Source organism: Balaenoptera acutorostrata, chromosome X, assembly GCF_949987535.1.
Source record: "Balaenoptera acutorostrata chromosome X, mBalAcu1.1, whole genome shotgun sequence".
Lineage (NCBI taxonomy): Eukaryota > Metazoa > Chordata > Mammalia > Artiodactyla > Balaenopteridae > Balaenoptera > Balaenoptera acutorostrata.
In genome coordinates, this window is record NC_080085.1 from 63,305,320 (window position 1) to 63,320,392 (window position 15,073).

The window sequence follows — 15,073 nt, forward strand, 5'->3', positions numbered from 1 at the left end:
TTAATCCACTTGACTGTTGATGGGTGGGGCTGGGTTCCCTCCCTGTTGGTTGTTTTGCCTGAGGCAACCCAACACTGGAGCCTACCCGTGCTCTTTGGTGGGGTTAATGGCAGACTCTGGGAGGGCTCACGCCAAGGAGAACTTCCCAGGACCTCTGCTGCCAGTGTCCTTATCCCCACGGTGAAACAGAGCCACCACTTGCCTCTGCAGGAGACCCCCCAACACCAGCAGGTACGTCTGGTTCAGTCTCCCCCAGGGTCACTGCTCCTTCCCCTGGGTCCCGATGCACACATTACTTTGTGTGTGCCCTCCAAGAGTGGGGTCTCTGTTTCCCCCAGTCCTGTCACAGTCCTGCAATCAATTCCCACTAGACTTCAAAGTCTGATTCTCTAGGAATTCCTCCTCCCGTTGCCGGACCCCCAGGTTGGGAAGCCTGACGTGGGGCTCAGAACCTTCACTCCAGTGGGTGGACTTCTGTGGTATAAGTGTTCGTCAGTCTGTGAGTCACCCACCCAGCAGTTATGGGATTTGATTTTACTCTGATTGGGCCCCTCCTACCGTCTCACTGTGGCTTCTCCTCTGTCCTTGGACGTGGGGTATCTTCTTTGGTGAAGTCCAGGGTCTTCCTGTCAATGATTGTCCAGCAGTCAGTTGTGATTCTGGTGCTCTCGCAAGAGGGAGTGAGAGCACGTCCTTCTACTCCGCCATCTTGGTTAATCTCTCTGTGGTGGGCATTAAGATATGAACATCTGTCCCCTCCTTAACCCCCCCCCATTAGATCGTCAAGCTAGGAGACCCTTTTCACCCCACTCTGTTTGAGCTTGGGTTGCTTTTATTTGGAAATTATCTTCAGAAACACAGTCTGACAAGTAGGTGAACCCATTAAGTCTAAATCTCCTAAATGATATAATTGCTGCATTTAATAGCTTCATCCTACTTCTACACTCCTAAGTGAACAGGAAAAGTCCTCATGCCATTTCCATTGGCTCAGAAACTATCCTAACAAATAAGGAGAAACATTAATTTCTATATTTGTCTTTATTAAAATAGAAAAAAGTTTTGTGATAATTGTGGGATCTGTCCCAACCAATTGAATAATGCTATGATAAAATAAACCTTTGTTAGAGAGTGTTCAGCTAGGCAATTCAGAGCTCTTTGAATGATGCAAGATGTCACTGCCAGATATAGACAACCCTTCTTATACTTGCTCCTTCATTTGCCAACAAATGTTTATTGAGTGCTTACCATGTGGCAGTCTGTCATTGTGAAAGTCAAAAGGCTGTTTCCTATTGTATAAATTAAAATGTCTTAGATAATTGGGAGGATTGAACATTTTTCCTCTGTTTACTGAATTTCTTCTTTTATCAATTGTCTATTCTTTCCATTTTCCCTTCCTGGGCAGTAGTAAATTTTTTTTCACTTCATTTATAATGTTGCATACACCAGACCACGTCTGTCTAAATGCTTATTTACTATTCAGTCTTGTCTGGTTCAGCTGCTATTCTCTGATTCACTTAAGGTGTCTTTTGGACAGTGACTACACTGGCACTGTTGATCTTGCCCTATCAGGCTGTCCTTTCTCTCTGTTCCATTCCTTTCTGTTCACACAGTGACTCTCCACAATTTTAGAAACATATTTAGCCAGATCCCAAGGTTCATCTTGTACTTAAACAATGACATGCCACTTTTCTTCAACAAGAAAAATTAAAGGGGAAAGATGGAGAACTAATCAGTTCAGTTCTTTCTTTTATCCACTCTTAGTATAAGTACAAAACTCAGGTTACACAACATGAAATGGAAAAAAATACCATGTATAAAAATACTAAAACATCATATTCTAAGTTTAAAGACAAAGGGCTCAGTTCATTGTGCTCTTCGGTCCCCTTATTTTAACCTGTAGTTGTATACCTTGGAGGCCCATGAATTGCGTGGATATCTTCTCCCTCCAGCTCCTGAAACACAAGACACTGATTAAGAAAGCCTTTTCCTTTAATCCCATGGACTTTGATTTTTGCTCAGTTTTATGTCCTATGTTGTAGTTGAACCCTTGGAAATCAAGAAAATGAAGAGGCACAAAGTATAATGATGAGTCTACTAGACAGAACATTGGTGCCAAAGTCAAGAGATCTGAGTTCCCAGGGTGTGGCCAATCATGAACAGCACCTTGAATAAAACAATATCACATCATATGGCCCTTGCAACCCGAGAAGAACTGGGTTGCCATACTCACACTGCCATATGTAAACATGCATTCATCTTGACACAAGGCCTGTGAGTAGAAGCTAAATACAAGAAACTGTAGCAACATCACACAAGTATTAGCAAAATGATAAATAAGACATTTTCAATCAGTGGGGAGAATAAGCATTATTTCAGTAAATAGTTTTGTAACCACTGTTTAATTATATGGGAAAAATCAAGGTGATTTCCCAAAGCCATAAGACAAACCTGAATCCAAATATTGTTTAATAATTAAAATCTCAGTTTTCATGGATACACAGCAGAAAGAAGAGAAGAAACTATCAATATCTTAGCAATGATTTATTTTTGGTGTGCGTTGGTGAAAGAGAACAGATCATTTGTGTCTTCCTATTTAAACTTTCCTATGTTTTTAAATAAAAGGAAAAAATGGAATATTAACATCTTCAATAGGTGAAATAAAGGTAATTAAAAAATTTTAAGCATACTTTCCAGTTTTATAAAGAATTACCATTTCTTGCCTTCTTGACAGACAAGGAGAATCTTTGCTAAACCATGGACCCTACAGAAAAAAATATAGGTAATTAAATAAAAATCCCTTGAATTCCACTGTTCAATAGTATCACTATTAACGTTCTCTATTGCCTCATTGCATCTCTGCATTGCGTATTTGGGGGAGGGCGAGGGGTATGTAGAGTAAGTTTTTTTTTTTTCAGTTTCTAGTTTATTATTTTCATTGCTCTAACATCTTACGTTTTATTTTTGTTAAAGTGCTTGTTCTTTTAAATTATTTTTCCCTATTAAATAATTAAGTATAAGAGGTTATGCGTTTGCCTCCATATAACTTTGCCATGTCTTCTACATTTTAATAGAACGAGTTCCTATTTTTAAAAATGTTCTCAATATTCTTTACCGGTAGCTTTGGATTTCTTTTAACCAAACAATTATTTAGGACATGTTTTTTCCATTTTACACAATGGTGAGCCTCTTTGGTTAAACTGTTGTCATTAAATTACAGCTCTATTATTGATACATTATAGTCAGAGAATATGACTTTTACCATTTCCACCCAAGCTTAGTTGAGGTTTTGTATCCTAGTAGTTGATTAGTGTTTGTTTCATGCATTCTTTTTTTTTAAATTTTATTTTATTTATTGTTTTTATACAGCAGGTCCTTATTAGTCATCAATTTTTTTACACATCAGTGTATACATGTCAACCCCAATCGCCCAATTCAATGTATAGTAAGATTTTATACATTGAGATCTTAATGCAAATATAACATAAAAATCATTTTATAAGGTTCTTTGCAAGTATAATTCATTTACTTGCTCTCCTCCAGACAAATCAACACCCTTTGGTGATACAACGCCATGTACTCTGGGTGTTGGAAAAGAAAAAAATGCTTTAGAAATCATGAGAGAATATATAAAGATGTGAGCATAACTAAAATTTTCAGTTTTCATCCAGTAATCTTCTTCTCAAATGATATCTGTTAGCAACTATGTAACGATGACAACCTTGAATGTGGGGGTTGAAAAAAATCTAGAAAAATAAATGCTGGAGAGGGTGTGGAGAAAAGGGAACCCTCTTGCACTGTTGGTGGGAATGTAAATTGATACAGCCACTATGGAGAACACTATGGAGGTTCCTTAAAAAACCAAAAATAGAACTAGCATATGACCCAGCAATCCCACTACTGGGCATATACCCTGAGAAAACCATAATTCAAAGAGTCATGTACCAAAATGTTCATTGCAGCTCTATTTACAATAGCCAGGACATGGAAGCAACCTAAGTATCCATCAACAGATGAATGGATAAAGAAGATGTGGCACATATATACAATGGAATATTACTCAGCCATAAAAAGGAACAAAACTGAGTCATTTGTAATGAGGTGGATGGACCTAGAGACTGTCATACTGAGTGAAGTAAGTCAGAAAGAGAAAAACAAATACAGTATGCTAACACATATATATGGAATCTAAAAGAAAAAAAAATGGTCAAAAGAACCTAGGGGCAAGACGGGAATAAAGATGCAGACCTACTAGGGAATGGACTTGAGGATATGGGGAGGGGGAAGGGTAAGCTGGGACAAAGTGAGAGAGTGGCATGGACATATATACACTACCAAACCTAAAATAGATAGCTAGTCGGAAGCAGCCACATAGCAGAGGGAGATCAGCTCAGTGCTTTGTGACCACCTAGAGGAGTGGGATAGGGAGGGTGGGAGGGAAGGAGATGCAAGAGGGAAGAGATATGGGGACATATGTATATGTATAACTGATTCACTTTGTTATAAAGCAGAAAGTGACACACCATTGTAAAGCAATTACACTCTAATAAAGATGGTAAAAAAATCAATGTGATACACCATATTAAAAAATTGAAGAATAAAATCCACATGATCATCTCAGTAGATGCAGAAAAAGCTTCTGAGAAAATTCAACACGCATTTGTGATAAAAACTCTCCATAAAGTGGGCATAGAGGGAACTTACTGCAACATAATAAATGCCATATACCAGCGGTCCGCAGCAACATTTGTGGCATCAGGGACCAGTTTCATGGAAGACAATTTTTCCACTGACAGGGTGTGAGGGTGGTTCAGGCGGTAATGTGAGCAATGGAGGGGATGGTTCAGGCAGTAATGCAAGCAATGGTTCAGCTGATAATGTCAACAATGGGGAGCGATGGGGAGCGATGAGGAGCGGCAGATGAAGCTTTGCTCGCTCACCCACTGCTCACCTCCTGCTGTGCAGCCGGGTTCCTAACAGGCCATGGACTGGTACCGGTCCAGTGGCGGGGGTTGGAGACCCCTGCCATATACGATAAAACCACAGCAAACATCATTCTCAATGGTGAAAAACTGAAAGCATTTCCTCTAAGATCAGGAACAAGACAAGGATATCCACTCTTGTCACTTATTATTCAACATAGATATGGAAGTCCTAGCCACGGCAATCAAAGAAGAAAAAGAAGTAAAAGCAATCCAAACTGGAAAAGAAGGAATAAAACTGTCACTGTTTGCAGATGACATGATACTATACATAGAAAATCCTAATGATGCCACTAGAAAACTACGAGAGCTAATCAGTGAACTTGGTAAAGTTGCAGGATACAAAATTAATGCACAGAAATCTCTTGCATTCCTATACACTAACAATGAAAGATCAGAAAGAGAAATTAAGGAAACAATCTCATTTACCACTGCAACAAAAAGAATGAAATACCTAGGAATAAACCTACCTAAGGAGGCAAAAGACCTGCACTCAGAAAACTATAAGATACTGATGAAAGAAATCAAAGTTGACACTAACAGATGGAGAGATATACCATGTTCTTGGTTTGGAAGAATCAATATTGCAAAAATGACTGTACTACCCAAAGCAATCTACAGATTCAGTGCAGCCCCCATCAAATTACCAAGGGCATTTTTCAGAGAAGTAGAACAAAAAATTTTACAATTTGTATGGAAACACAAAAGACCCCAAATAGCCAAAGCAGTCTTGAGAAAGAAAAACGGAGCTGGAGGAATCAGGCTCCCTGACTTCAGACTATATTACAAAGCTGCAGTAATCGAGACAGTATGGTACTGGCACAAAAACAGAAATATACATCAATGGAAAAGGATAGAAAGCCCAGAGATAAACCCAGGCACCTATGGCCACCTAATCTATGACAAAGGAGGCAAGAATATACAATGGAGAAAAGACAGTCTCTTCGATAAGTGGTGCTGGGAAAACTGTCTTCACTGGTTTCAGTCATGATGATTAATAGGCACAGCCAGCTAACTCCCTGAAATTTTGTAGGGGTGTGACAGAAATTGGAAAGGAAAGTTAATCAATGTTCTTGTAATGTGAACTTATTGTTTCCCTCAGAAGTGTACCCATGACACCTAAAGACTGTTTTGGTCCCCTGGTAGGGTTTGGGTATTATAGGGGCCATGGAAAAAGTGTATGCTGGTTGTATCTCTTTGGGTCACTTCTGCCAAGGGCTGAAAACACTTTTGGATCATTTTTAGTTTAAACTAGTTTGGGTGACATGCAGCTAGGGCAGTCTGCAGCTGACCCCAAGACTTTCTAGAAGATCAGATATGATTCATAGGCTAATAAGACTGCATCAGCAAAACAGATATCCCTGCCTGGGGTGGTAGGTACCTGTGAGTTCTCTGGCAGCTAAGAGGACTGCATGGCCTGCACTGGTCAACATTAAGGGTTCTGAATTTCACCTAATTCCCTTGGGTCATGCTTCACCTCACCTTCCTCTATGTCTGGTATACCTAAGCCCACAGCTTCCCTAAATAAATCTGTCCAGAACATAAACCTCCCATGTTCCTCTGGGTTCAGAGCAGAGCAGAGCAGTTATCTGACTGAGTGGGTCATAGAAAGGATCTGGGGGTCTAAATATCCCTTTAATGAATTGGTGTTTGTACTTACTCCACACCCCTCTCCTCAGAGATGCCGGGTGCCTCCACTTCCTTAACATTTCTGAGGTATTCTGGCTCCAATCTGCTTGCTCCTCATTGGCTGTAGAACTACATTGCATCATAATGGGTCTGCTGGAGAGGACACAGGAGTACTGTCAGGAGATATGGGTCGCTGTGCCAGTATCATTAGGGTCTTGGCTTAGTTTTTCCCTCTGCCCTGGTGTCTTCTGTGAAACAGAATAATACCTAACCCTGCCATTCACCTAGAAATGTTGAGAGGCATAAGGAGATGTCAGCTGTGAAAGCCATCTGTGTTTACAGAAGGGAATGAAAGTCAAATTCAGTCACCATCAGCAATAAGTGAAGCACAAAGACAGAGACTTATCTTAGGCATATCAATTGAACACAACGCTGACTCTCCATATTTTAAATAATCCACTGTTGGGCTGAGACAGATGTCTGTCCATAAGATTCCTACACAATATCACTGCCCCTTTTGTTTTTGCCTTATGCATCAGTTTACTGGCAGTGTTTTCCTTCCTACTGTGGGACATCCCATGAGATACACCTACCTCTTCCTAATGTCTCTTTATTTTAACCTAACATATACATGTATCCAAAACAATTGTTAATACAAAGAAAATTTCCATAGGCTATGATGAAATATATAGGACCATATGAAGGTTAATTTAAGGTGTCAACTTGGTTAGGCCACAGTACCCAGATATTTGAACAGTATTCTAGATGTTTCTGTGAAGGTATTTTTAAGATGAGATTGATATTTAAAACAGTAGACTTTGAGTAAAGTAGATTACACTCCATAATGTAGGTGGGGCTCATCCAATCAGTTGAAGGCTTTAATAGAAAAAAAAAAAATTGATCTCCCTGGGGAAGATGGAATTCTGCCAGAAGACTGCCTTTGAATTCAAACTGCAACTCTTCCCTGGGTCTCCAACCTGCCAGCCTACCTACAAATTTTGGACTTGCCAGGCCTCATAATCACATAAGCCAAATCCTTAAAATCAATCAGTCAATCTATATATAGATAGATATTGATGATGATATATATATATGTGTGTGTATCAATCAATCAATCAATCTTGATAGATAGATAGATAGATAGATAGATATCTCTCTATATCTATATATACCTATATGTATCTATCTATATCTAATATCTATCTATCTATATCTATATCTATCTATCTATCTATCTACAGAGAGAGACAGAGAGAGAAACTATTGGTTCTATTTCTCTGGAGAGCCCTAATACAGACCACAATTCCTGACTATCACAAATGAACTGTTAAATACACTTCTTGTTCTTTTATTCATATTAACTGTCCCTCAGCAGCTTTCCCCATGGAAGTAAATCCCATGACGATACGGATTTTTGATGATCATCTCTCTATATAGGTGATAGATTCTTGGAGCCAATATCACAAAAATATATCTTCTGTTTGGTTTAACATGTGTATAGCTATGCCCATTCTCATCCTGTTGTGACTGTGGCAATCAAACGTTCCTATACTCAATAGCCATTGACCATTCCATAACATATGAGTCTGGATTGGGAATACCTATATTTTCTCACTGAAAAATCATAGACATGAACGTGAACTCATATCTTCCCATTCTTTAAAAAAAATTCAAAACTATACCAACAGTCAAAGAAGGCAGAGTGACAATCCCCCTATAATGAACCTCCTGGTTATTATAATCCCTGTTTCCTTTCAATGTGTTGCTGTGTAAAGTGTCTGGCACATTGTAAGCCTTCAAGAAATATTGTTGCTTCCAGTCCTGTCTTGCACCTCCCATAGAAGACATAAGTTTTGTCTGAACTAAATACCAGAGTTAGCAAAACAAGCACTTGAAAATATAAGCCCAAGAAGTGAAATAAACATATGTTAACATTATACCTGTCCCTCTGGCAGGCACTAGAGTGAAGCCCAAGACAGACCTGCTTTAGAGAAACCCACAACTTGATGAGTATTCTTAATTCCTGCCTTATGTCTCAGCTCTCCTTTCAAGGCAGAGAAAGTATTTCCTACTGTATTACATGACAGGAAGAATGGCTATGTACAGCATTATTTCATTCTCTCCCAGATAAAAGGCAACCAGTCTCAGACAGGCTGTCTCAACCTTCCTTTAAAATCAGGACTCATCTATAGATGTAAATATGCACCCAAACTATTTCACATGTTAAATCAGCAGCAGGTCCCAGAACTTTGGTTTTCTTTATTATGTATTGCAGAAATTTGAAAAGGAAGAGTAAAACACATTATGTGGTATTGAGTGGAGGAAATAGAGTCTATCTACTCTGACATGATTTCAAACTAGTGGTTCTGCATTAGGTACCTACAATGTTCCAGGCACTGTGTGATGTCTTTTTCCTGCACGACCTCAACTACTCCTCACAACAACCCAATCTAGTGGGTTTTAGTCGCCTTATTCTCCTAATGAGGAAGTTGAGGTTTGTGTTGATGAAGCAGTTTGCCCAAATTCACCCAGAGCTAGGCAATGACTGAACCAAGAATTATCTAAGGTATTTTCTGCCTGCATGTTCTATGTACTTTCCTCTAAGATGTTCTGCCTGAAGGACACATGGGTCCATATGGCAACCAGATGAGATCTCTCAGTCCAAGGAGACATATGGGGCCTCCATCGTCACCATCAGCAAGAAGTTGTGTTGAGTGGGATTCACACATGTGTGAATAACACACTATGGTCAGAGGAAAGACGGTGTAATTGGGGACATCCAATAGACCCCGAGGCTATATATTCAAGGAAAGGGCCAGTTGTTTCATTCTTTCTTGACTTTTGATATTGCCAACATGCCTAAAAAATGTTGAATGTGATAATACAGAGTACTCTTCTCACTTAAAAAAAAATTAACAGGAATAGATTCAGTATTTTGTCATTTGAAAGGCAGTTAACTCATGGATTCTGGTATTTCCATCCAGATAACCTACCTGACCACTTGAAGGTTTCTTTAGGGTTAGCTGTTGGTAGTTTTCCAGAGAGGCAGTACAGTGTAGTCTTCGGATGCACAAATGTTAGAGCTGAGGTGCCTGTGCTACTATATCAGGATCTGCCACTTAGTAGCTGTGTGGGTTGGCAAATTACTTATTCCTCCACTCTTCCATTTCTTCATTTCCAAAATAAGGATAACGATACTACCAACATCATAGGATTTCTGTGGGGATGAAATTAATAAATATATAGAGAGTTTTTATTAATTAGAGCTCTATAAAAATGTTAGGCCCTGTTATTATTGAATGCATTTACATTATGTATTGACACGTGTATGATATTCCTCCTTTTAATTGTTCATCAAGTGAATTACCTTGCGTAATTTCCAAATGGTCTCTCATGCATTGATTTGACAGACATTTATTGTACACTAGTATGATCTATCTGGGGATGCTAGGATAAAATAGTGAGCAAAGTTGGCACTCTTGAACGTTGGCCTTTTGGAGCATTCAGGGGAAGGGGTCAGTTGTGAATCTTTTATTGAGGATAGCCTCAGGTTTCAGGATATCAGTCCAGCTCAATATAGCAGATACCTTTTGAGGTCTTCTGTGTTTTAGTCATTCTTCTAAGCACTTGAGGTAGAGCACTAAACGAGACGGACGCAAATCACTGCCCTCATAGAGCTTACATTCTAGTGGAGTGAGACAGAAGCCATAAACAAACTAAATCTTTAAGGTAAAAAATATATTAGACGGTAAGTGCTATGGAGAAAAGAAAACATTTAGCTTTCTAGACATAGAAAACTTTATAAAGCCCTTCAGGATCCTTGCCAGCCTGGTCAGAGAGTACTATGCTTTAGCTGACAGATTAAGGCAACAGTGTGGTGAGACAGTGAAGAGAACCATAAATGTGAAAAGTGTACATAGCTATTACACATGTGCTGCAACCTACACTTTGCATTTTGTAGAGGCAGTAAACTTTGGATGGTTTCTCAACTATTTGTTGACCCATCAGAAAAGATCACTATATCATTTCCAAAAAGTCAGTATAAACCTCATGAAACGGCTTGTCTCTTATTCTGAACAACCTGTAATGCAAAAGCAAATGGAGAGAAACAGGGCCCTCGAAATGGGCTGTTCCTGAAAGAGTGATGTCATGTCAACAAGAGGACAGACTAGGAAACTCTAGGCCACCGCTTTCCTATGGAAATACTAAGTAAACAGCAACATACACACCAAAGTATCTTTGTGGGAACTTTAGAAACAAGTTAAAGAGTTACAACAACAAAGTAAACCCCCAAATTAAAAAAAAAAATCCCACGAAAAATGATAGGAAAGCCCATGGCATTTTTTCTTACTCTTGCCCAACCACCTTCCCAGCAGAGCACAAGATGATCAGGAGGTAGCCTTCCAAATTCTCACTGAAAGATCACAAGGCATATGAAGATACACGGATACCTGGCCCATTCAAAGGGATAACATAAATCCCCGGAAACTCAACATAGAAAACCACATGCCTAAGTCTTGCTTGACAAAGAATTTAAAGCAACCACTTTAAATGCTTGATGAGCTAAAGGAGAACACATACAGCAGGTTAAAAGAAATCAGGCCTCTAGGATTTCTAGTGCTGTTTGCCAAGTTATGGCCCTGTTTGCCCACTGGATCATTTGGCGAGTGGCAGCATCACGACCAGGGGGTCCCCTTCCAAAAACTGTCCTGAAGTGAAAGAGGGAGTGAGGAGGCCTCAGAACTTTGTCCCCTGGGCCTGGGATCTGTCAGCTGTGGTGGCAGTTACGCCCATCTCTGTAACCCCTGTGGTCATACACCCCTGTGGTCTGCCCTACCTACATTGGGCCAGACCAGATTCATTTCAGGAATGCAGGAAAGCTCTTGGTACCTCCAGGAAGACTGCTCTCAGCCCAGACTTGGGAAACATCCAGCTCCTGTCGGGGAGGAGGCTTTGGACTCCATGCTAGAGGAGATAAAAGGATACTGCTCAACGTTGTCCCAGATCAGAGAGTATAGGCACAATAAAGACTTAATGAAAACGTTCTCATTGACTCATTGCTTTTTCAGTAAACATTTATTGGGTCCCCACTGTATATGAAATCCCTGTGCCAGGTACTGGGTCTTCCAGAACAAAAAGCACAGCTCCTGCCCCAGAGGTGAGAGTTTGGGTGGGACAGTCATGCAAATCAACTTACCAGAGGTGACAGTTCAGTTGTGCAAAATGCTGTGATGGGGAAAAGTACCTGGCATGTTTGTGTGCACAGCAGAGCGGGGACAGGTGACCAAGGGCTGGGGTGATCTGGGAACAAGGAAGGGTTCCTTATGAGGGTAGGAATATCAGAGACCAGAAGGACAAGTGGAAGGTCAAATAGGGAAATAGTGTTTTCAGAGGACAGCTGTAGGTGCAAAGGCCCTGAGGCAGGGGAGAATTGAGAGGTTTTTGGTTTTTTTTGGGGGGGTGACTGAAGGCAAATTTTAGACATGCTGTAGAGAGAGATGAAGCTGTAGGAGAAAAGCAGAGTCCAGATGTTCAGGGGGAAGGTCTAAGGGATGAGAGACAAAATCCTGGATGGAAAGGGACTCTTACCAAATCATCTCATTTGGGATCTGGGTGATCCAGAAAAAAGTCTCCACTCCTGGTCTAGAATGTGTCTTGAGCTCCTGTCCTGTACAGATTTCTATCCCGTATAAACTGGGCCTTCTAAATGCACCGTCTCTAGGGGATAATGGGGAGGCCAGGGTGATGCCCACCTCAGCTGTTCCCCAGAAGTCAGTGGCCAGGGACTTTCCTCTGTGGCCTGAGGGAGCCAGAGACCAGTGCACAATGAGAATGCTGATATGAGTTTATCCAGACTACAACAAGGAAAACATAAGGAAGTGTTGTATATTTAGTAGACATGAAATGAGTGAAAAAAGGCAGAATTGCGGAGATAGGATCTTGAAAACAGGCAACTGAGAGAGAGGAATGGAAGGAGGGAGGGAGGGCGGAAGGGAGGGAGGGAGAAATGCGAGTATTTGTTCCTTTGTATAAGGGATAAGGCCTCAGAATTGCATCCAGCTGGGCCTGCCTCCCTCACCCCAGAATTTTTAGAAAAGTATCTACTCAGATAAGCCTCCCTTCCTGGAGAACAAATGCTTTTGTACTACTTGATAGGGAGATACTTTTCCCTGGATTGGGTTTTTGAGTACTGGAACCCTCCAGGATCTCTGGGGAGCTTCTACGAGGTGGATGCAGGGTTCCAAATTAACTATGTTAATACTCATGGCTGCCATTCACTGAGGGCCTGGTACGTATCAGACATTCTGTCATGTGAATTACAGATAAATTGACAGCTATCTTTCCAACAGTCCTGCAAGTTGAGCATCAGTTAAATGTTACAGAAGAGCAAACTGAGCCAGAGACTTCAAGTGATTTGCCCAAGGTGACACAGATGATTAGTGACAAAGCAGGACAAGCCCCAAGGTCAGACCAAGATGTGGGCACACGCGGCACCACCCTGGCCTCTAAGAAGCTCTCTCAGCCTGAGTCAGGCCTCTGTCTCCTGTCCCCAGTCCCCAGAGATTCCTGCTGTCTTCATTATTATTGACTACTGCATAACAAATTACCCCAAAACGTGGCAGCCTAAAATGATACGCAGTTATTATCTCCAGTGTTTGTACGTTGGGGACCTGGGCATGATTTAACCAGATCCTCCGTTTTTCCATCTCTCACGAGGCTGCAATCGAGGTGTCAGCTCATGGACTGTGGTCTCATCTGAAGGCGTGACTGGGGGAGGGTCGACTTCCAAGCTCACTCGTGTGGCTATTGGTAGGATCCAGTTCCTCGTGGGTTATTGAACTGGGGGCCTCAGTTCCTCTCTGGCTGTTGGCCAGAGACTATCATCAGCTCCTTGCCATGTGGCCCTCTCCATCAGAGCAAGAATGCAAAATGAGCCAGAGAGAGAGAATGAGTGCCAGCAAGATGGAAGACACAGTCTTGTTATAGCCTAACTTTAGAAATGACATGCCATCATTTTTGCCAAATTCTGTTGGTTAGAAGCAAGTTACTAGGTCCAGTCCACACTCAAGAGGAAGGGATTATACAGGGGCAGGAGTGCCAGGATGCGGGGGTCTGCAGAAGCCATTTTAGAAGGCCGCTTACCACGCTTGCTCTCTGTATCCACCTCGGTATAGTGAGCCCCTGCCGGAATCAGCTGCTTTGATGGAGCTAATGGTTGATGGGTCACCTTGGACAGTGCTGCATGGTCTGGTGATCCCAGCTGGCTTCCAGTAGGCCCATTGGATGGGTCTCACCAGGACTTGGGCTTGCATAGTCCTGCCTTCCTCCCTATCCCCACCAGCCATACCTGGTCATTGAACCCATGGGGTGTGACAGCAGTTGGCAAGGGACCAGCCCCCTGTGTGAATGGAACACTCCTATCCCCTGAGCAGGGCTGGGACTGACGGTGGTGCTCTTGGCCTCTTGCTAAAACAGATGAAGAGCTCAGCTCCACCACTGAGACAGGGCCCACCTCAAGAGAAGAAAGTTATAGATGGGAGGGGGCTGAGTCCTGGGTTATCTGTAAAAGCTGCTGAGGTGTTCTTTCTTTTGCCCTCTGAGTTGGGATTCAGGGGTGTAGAATCCCCCGCGTTCACCAGAAGGCATCAGGGGACCTTTTCTAAGGCGATGTGGGGTCACCCATACAGGAGGGGGAACTGCTCTGAAGCTGCGTGAAGACCTAGGGTTATTCAGACACCCGGGAGGGGGACCTACTTTAGGGAGGAGATGAGTGAGTATGAGTCGGGGATGCTTTATATGTGTTCAAGATATGTAATTCAAAACTAGAGAGAGTTCTGAAGCACTTATGGCAAAGTGTTATTAAATAGGGGTGGTAGCTGTTGTACTAGTCTCTCTGTTTTTCTGCAGGTTTGAAATATTATAGTAAAAAATACTGTAAAAAGTGGAAAACAGAAGAGAAGAAACTCTCAGAGCCCCTGCACCCCACATTTCCTTGGTGTGGCTCAGAGCCAAAGGCAGCAAGTCGAGGGGCCTGGTGGACTTGGAGTTTCCAAGGAAATGAACGGTTCTGTCAGGCCATCGGGGTGTGGACTGCTCGCGGCTGGACTTCCCTAGCAGAGCCTTAGCCAGGAGCAGAACAGTCCCAGAAAAGCCCAGGCTCTTCTCAGTTCTGGGAAGCACTCGTCAGACTCAGCTCTTCCCGTACTGCTATTTTACTGCAATACATACCAAGAACGGCTTACAAAAGGACATGGTGTCATAATATGAGATCAACGACCTGAGGTTATGGACGAGACCATGTGCTGGAGGGATTCTTTTTAAGGGTGGGGTGCGGGTCGTTGGGGCCAGTGGCTCTAATGCCTCTAAAAGCCTTGAGTTCTATGACATCTTCTCTCCTTTTGACCCAGCCTCCCTGTCCCTCTACTCATGATCCTTGACCCCCCTGGCCTCCGGCCCCAATGGCT